Genomic DNA, 6000 nt, shown 5'->3' with positions numbered 1-6000 from the left:
TATTTTGCTGAGAATGTTCTGTAGTGCAGGATTTCTAGCTATAAATTCTTTTAATTTTTGTTTATCATGGAAGGTTTTTATTTCATCATCAAATCTAAAGCTTAGTTTTGCTGGATGTAAGATTCTTGGTTGGCATCCATTTTCTTTCAGAGCTTGGTATATGTTGTTTCATGATCTCTTGGCTTTGAGGGTCTGGATTGAAAAATCTGCTGAGATACAAATTGGTCTGCTCCTACATGTGACCTGATTCTTCTCTCTTGTGGCTTTTTAGATTTTATCCTTTCTCTGTATGCTAGGCATTTTCATTATAATGTGCCTTGGTGTTCTCTATTAGAGCTATTTTAATCTCTTTGGGCAAAGTTATAATTCCCTGATTCATATTCTCTCTCTCTCTCTCTCTCTCTCTCTCTCTCTCTCTCTCTCTCTCTCTCGGCTTTTGTTTGTGGGTTTACCAGGGATTGAACTCAGGGGCACTCAACCACTGAGCCATGTCTCCAGCCCTATTTTGTATTTTATTTATTTAGAGACAGAGTCTCACTGAGTTATTTAGCACCTCTTTTTTGCTGAGACTGGCTTTGAACTTAGATCCTCCTGCCTCAGCTTTCTAATCTGCTGGGATTACAGATGTGTACCACCACACAAGTCTTTCTTCTCCTTCCTTCTTCTCCTTCCTGCACTTTTCACAGTCAGAATTGGTCTCACTCCCCTTTGATTCCCTCAACAATTTGTTGTCTGCTTCACTAGGGTCTTTATAATACTAGTGTCATTTGATTTTTTGTCCGTGCATTTGAAAAAGCAGCCAACTCTTCCAGACGTTATAGGTGTTCTTCACTACTATTATCTGGGATTCTGGATGGGCTAGTTGGTAATTATCATAGGCAAGCAGACTTTGCTGTTGGGATCTTTAGCCAGGCTAGTCCATTGTCTTTGCTCTGAGAGCATGTGGGGTTACTGGATAGGCTCCACTATCTAATGAGACCACTGGCTAGACTCTGCAATGAGGCAGAGCTACTGGCTGGGCACTGCAATTGTCTCTTTTTAGGCAGAGATGCAGGCTGCATTCATTAGTCAGGTAGTATTGCTGTATTTGGACAGGGTCACAGTCTGGGCTCCAATGGTACAGCTGTTGCTTGGGACAAAGAGGAACAGAAATTATGCTCAATGGGTATGTATAGTTGAGGCTTGTCTCTGCATGAGAAGAGCTTTAGGGTGGGTATGCTTATATGAGGATGGAATGAATACATGTTTGGACTCCCATACTGGGTGGAGGCAGCCTCTGTGCTCTGAAGAAATGCACAGAGAGCCTCAGGTTGGTTCTGAGACTGGGAAGAATGACTGTCTAAACATTCAAGCCAGGTATAATTTTTCACTGTGTTTCTGGGAGCAGTCAGCTCAGTTTAATGGATAAGCTGTTCTCTGATCACCATTGCTAGAAGAAAACACAGAACTACTACCAAGATCTTCATGCTCACCCTGTAGCCCGGCTCCCTTTCATTGTTTCTACCTGATTGCAGACAATCTAGCCATGTTTTGATTTTTATTATGCCCCATGAGGCAAGACAGGAGTAGCCTGTTGGAAATATCCCACAATGCTGGGTAAACTAGATGTATACTTCCACTTCTCTTTTCCCAGTGTTGTAACTGTGGACCCAGGAAAATCCTCTCTGTGTGGCACCATGCCAACATTAGGGGGGGCAATGTGGTCAAAATGAGACTTTCCTCTTATCATTCCAATGTGTTTCCTGATTTGGTTTTCATTCTGTTGTCCACCTTTTAAAATACCCTTTTGTTTCTTCTCTGATTCACGAGTTGTTTAGAAGTACGTTGTTCAGTTCATTGGGGAATTTCCAGATAGTACTATTAAAGATTGTTAATTTAATTCCATATTATTAAGCAATTCTCTGTCATCTCCCTTAACCCTTTGAAAGCAGCATCATTGAGAGTAGATAAATTGCTTATATGATAATCTACCAAAGAAGAGGTGGAGAGAGCTAATTTTTTAAGAGTGGCTAGTTTTCATTCACTAATTTGCATCACCTTGTTGCCTCAGAATTTTAGCTCTATTCTTAATATTGTCCTGTGGATACCAGAAAATTTGAGCACTTCTGATTTCTATTTCATAGGGTCAATGAGACAAGTGACAGTCTTCTCTGCAATTTCGTGTACAGGCAAAAGCACAAGTTAAATCATTCCCAACAAACTGTCTTTTAAACCAGCTACCCTTGACTGCCGCTACTCCCAGTCCCCATTCCACATGGGGCACACCAGTCCCTGAGCATCTTTAACTTCCTCCATTCCTCATGTTCTGTCATGCTCAGTCCCTTTAACCATGATTTCCATTTTTATGAAATGGTCTTCTCCTTTACTTGAACTGCTGAATCTTCTAAGTCTCTCCTTAATTGACTGTGGCACTTTCTGCAGTCAGAATTGGTCTCACTCACCCTTTGATTCCCTCAACAATTTGTTGTCTGCTCCACTAGGGGCATAATCTTGTAGTATCGCTATTCACTTGCTTCCTTCTCTACTGAAACAACTGGGGACAGTGACTATACTCAAAACAGGGCTGCCACCTAGTGTGTGCTCAGTAAACCCTTGTGGAATAAAAAGATTGATATAAATATTAATTCCATTCAATCCAGACATCTACAGCACAGTGAACACATTTTTACAATGACAGTGAGTAGAGAAGTGAACAAGATTGAGGAAAGATTGAGATGTTAAATTTTCATGGATCCTATAAAAGCACAATAATTTCTTTTATTGCCTCCAGATTATCCATTCTGATGTTTAGTGGTCATTTAAGAAACAATGTGCCCTGGAAGCACCAAAGAGTGTTTCAGAATTTCTCAAGTCACCAAGCTAACCTAGCCTCCAGTGTTGTAGCCATCCGAGATGGCTTTAATCTACAGCAACCAGTCCTCAGAGATTTATTTATTTGTTTATTTATTGGTTGTAATTGGACACAATACCTTAATTTTATTTATTTGTATGTGGTACTGAAGATCAGCCTCACATGTGCTAGGCAAGCGCTCTACCTCTGAGCCACAACCCCAGCCCCCTCAGTGATTTTTTTTTTAACAGAATATTTCAGACAATGATGTATAAAACTAAAGAAATATCTGTAAATATTCACGAATAATCAGACTAAAAAAACAGAAATATCTGAGGATACTTTATTTGTTAGAGATATCTCACATAAAATTCTTCATCATTTTATTAATTTATAAGTTTTGTCATTGTAATTTAAAAAAAAAAAAATCACACCAAACAATGACGACTCACGTCTTCTTCTCCTCCCTCTGAAACACACACAAAAATATATATTAAGTACTAATTAAATGAACAGGCGTAGAAGGCAATGGGCTCTATTACCTTATGTCAGGGAAACAGCACATGAGGAAGCCTTCAGATGGCATTCTCTGAGGGCTTCGAAGTACACTAATTTTTTTTTTTTTAATTTAGCTGAATCACTAATTTACCATTTTAGGCATAATTTTGTTCCAGTGTATTTTTTTATGTAATCTTCTAAAATTGAATTACATTTATTTTTAAGGCATTTCCTAGCATCTCTCTCACTATGAATGGATATTTGGGTAGAATCAAGATTATATTTAGCCTCATCTGTATTCATTGTTAACTGAAGGAATTTAAACTCCCAAAGCAGCACGAGTTTTTTTTTTTTTTTTTTTTTTTTAAGAGAGAGAGAGAATGAATTTTAATATTTATTTTTTGGTTTTCGGCGGACACAACATCTTGTTTGTATGTGGAGCTGAGGATCGAACCCGGGCCGCACGCAGGCCAGGCGAGCGCGCTACCACTTGAGCCACATCCCCAGCCCACGAGTTCTTGAAATCAGTTTGGGACCCTGAAAATTAATTAAAACGATCAGAAAAAGGAATGGGTGATTGTGCCAGTCCTACAGGTCACTCTGTAGATTCTGGAGTGAATTCACATGTTTGTATATTAGTCAATTGAGAAATTAAGGAGTTAAACTCTAAGGTCAACAAGCTGGGACAGTAGAAGCCAGAGAGGGAAAAAAAAAATGTGTAGTCAACTACAAATTCAGCTAAAATTACTAAGCAGTTGGTTTAAGACAATTCTTAGTAACTGCTCTGTTGGTATACAAAGGCATGCTCCTTAATGAGTTCAAAACACTTTTTAAATTCTCTCAATATCCTGTTTGCGCAATTAATTTGTTAAATCTTTTTAATCCCTTTAACAAGATGGATAAATTTTAGGCCAAAAAAACATTTAAATTATCATCAATTACTTAGAGAGTCACTTACTAGTTTTCTCTACTAGGAAATAAATCAAAATTGCCAATTTACCATATAAAATTAGAATCCTTCCTAGTATTCCTAATATTTTAGTGGAAAAAAATGTGATTTAAAAAAAAAAAAGTCATGAAATTCTTCAATCTATTTCTAAATAATTTTTAAATGTCTCCCATTATTCTAAAGTTATCCAACGATAGATTATTCTTCTCCTTTTTTCACCACAGAAAACTCCACACCAAGGTTTGCATGTGAAAATGAGCTGCCTCACCTCTTCTGCAAAGCAGACTTCCTGCTCCTGGCCCTGGCAGCATGTCTCCAAAAGGCCAGAGAAATCTGCAATGACAGCCTCAAGCTGTTCCTCTGTTATTTGTGGCTTTTGCTTCACAAGGTTAATGAGAAACCTATGGATTTAAACAACACAAAATAAGAGAGAAGTCTGTTATACACTGGTATTCTTCTAAAGCTTCCTCCTAGAGAATTGTCAAAGCTCTAGTTACCCTCAGCCCAAACCACCAGTCCATCAAACCTTCTCCAGTCTTAGCGCACACACCTGTCTAAAGCGCTCTCATCAGAAAGACTGAGGCTGGTCCCATGCCAACTTTCCACTGGTCTGGACTTTTGTAGAATATAGATCAAACACTATTTTATAATTCTGTCATACTTCTATGTAATGAATGAAGTGTGGTCTTTTTCTTACTTGCCTAGATTATCCTTTGCTGTTCTCTCCTCTAAAGTGTGTCTTATCCATACTCAAAGGCCCAGATTTCCAGACCCTGACACCCACCACGATCACACCTTTAATTAGCACCGGTAGCACCAATTACCCCTGTACTACTCATTTAGCAATGCTTTCCCACTGGAATTGTTGATAGGCCTGATTCTGGACTCTCATGGAGGAATGCTTATCTTACTCACTGTTCAGCAGGGAAATCCTAACATAGAACGCTTCGTATTAGGACAAAGTCCTGTCAGAACACTGGCAAGCTCAATTTCCTTGCTTCTTTGACAGGAACTTATTCCCCTGTTAGTACAAGGTCAGCCTGTATGGCAGGTTCTGAACTCCTGGTGTCTGGACTCCTGAAATATGATATGTTGTGTATCACCTCTGGCCTATGATGGATGTTATATGTAAATTGGCATACACCCACTATAAAAGCTATTTTTGCTGCACAATAAAGCAGACAGAAGTTCTCTGAAACTGTTTTGGGAGGTGTTTCTCCTTGCCCTCAAGCTTCCCCACAGGAAGGGCAGGCCCCTCAGCAGGAATTAGTGTTGCCTGGAGCAATTAGGAGAGCAGGCAAGAGAAGACAATGTTATTCTGCCTTAAAACATGCCTCAGACTGTGATGGAGAAAAAGGGGAAGAACAGGTTTTCCAATGAAGGAAGACTCTACAAAGCAAGTGAGTTTTAACATGCATGGGTGTTTGGAGAACGTGTAAGTTCCACTATCTTGCATTACCGTCATCATTGCAGAATGGCTCCTACAATTAATGCAATGTGTACTTCATTTCTGAACACCCATGCCACAAGGTTGAATCAAATATGATTATTCTCTGTAAAACATACTGTAAAAACAGACTCAATTATGTGCCTCCTGTGCTTGCAATAGAAGTAACTACACTCACTGCAAAGATACACTTTAATCTCCCTAAATAGATTGTTCATTTTCCCTTAGCCCCAAAATGCATTAAAACAGAGACAATTTTTCTGAACAGGAGATTGT

The 6000-nt window shown here is 39.0% G+C and overlaps 1 pseudogene; it reads right to left on the bottom strand.

Annotated features, from left to right (window-relative positions):
- Positions 1 to 1068: 1068 nt before the first annotated feature.
- The window catches only part of LOC114104678 (afamin-like), a 68709-nt pseudogene continuing 63777 nt past the window's right edge, over positions 1069 to 6000 (bottom strand).

Source organism: Marmota flaviventris, chromosome 7, assembly GCF_047511675.1.
Source record: "Marmota flaviventris isolate mMarFla1 chromosome 7, mMarFla1.hap1, whole genome shotgun sequence".
NCBI classification, from domain to species: Eukaryota; Metazoa; Chordata; class Mammalia; order Rodentia; family Sciuridae; genus Marmota; species Marmota flaviventris.
The sequence above is the reverse complement of the archived record's forward strand: the minus strand, read 5'-3'. Positions and strand labels throughout refer to the sequence as shown.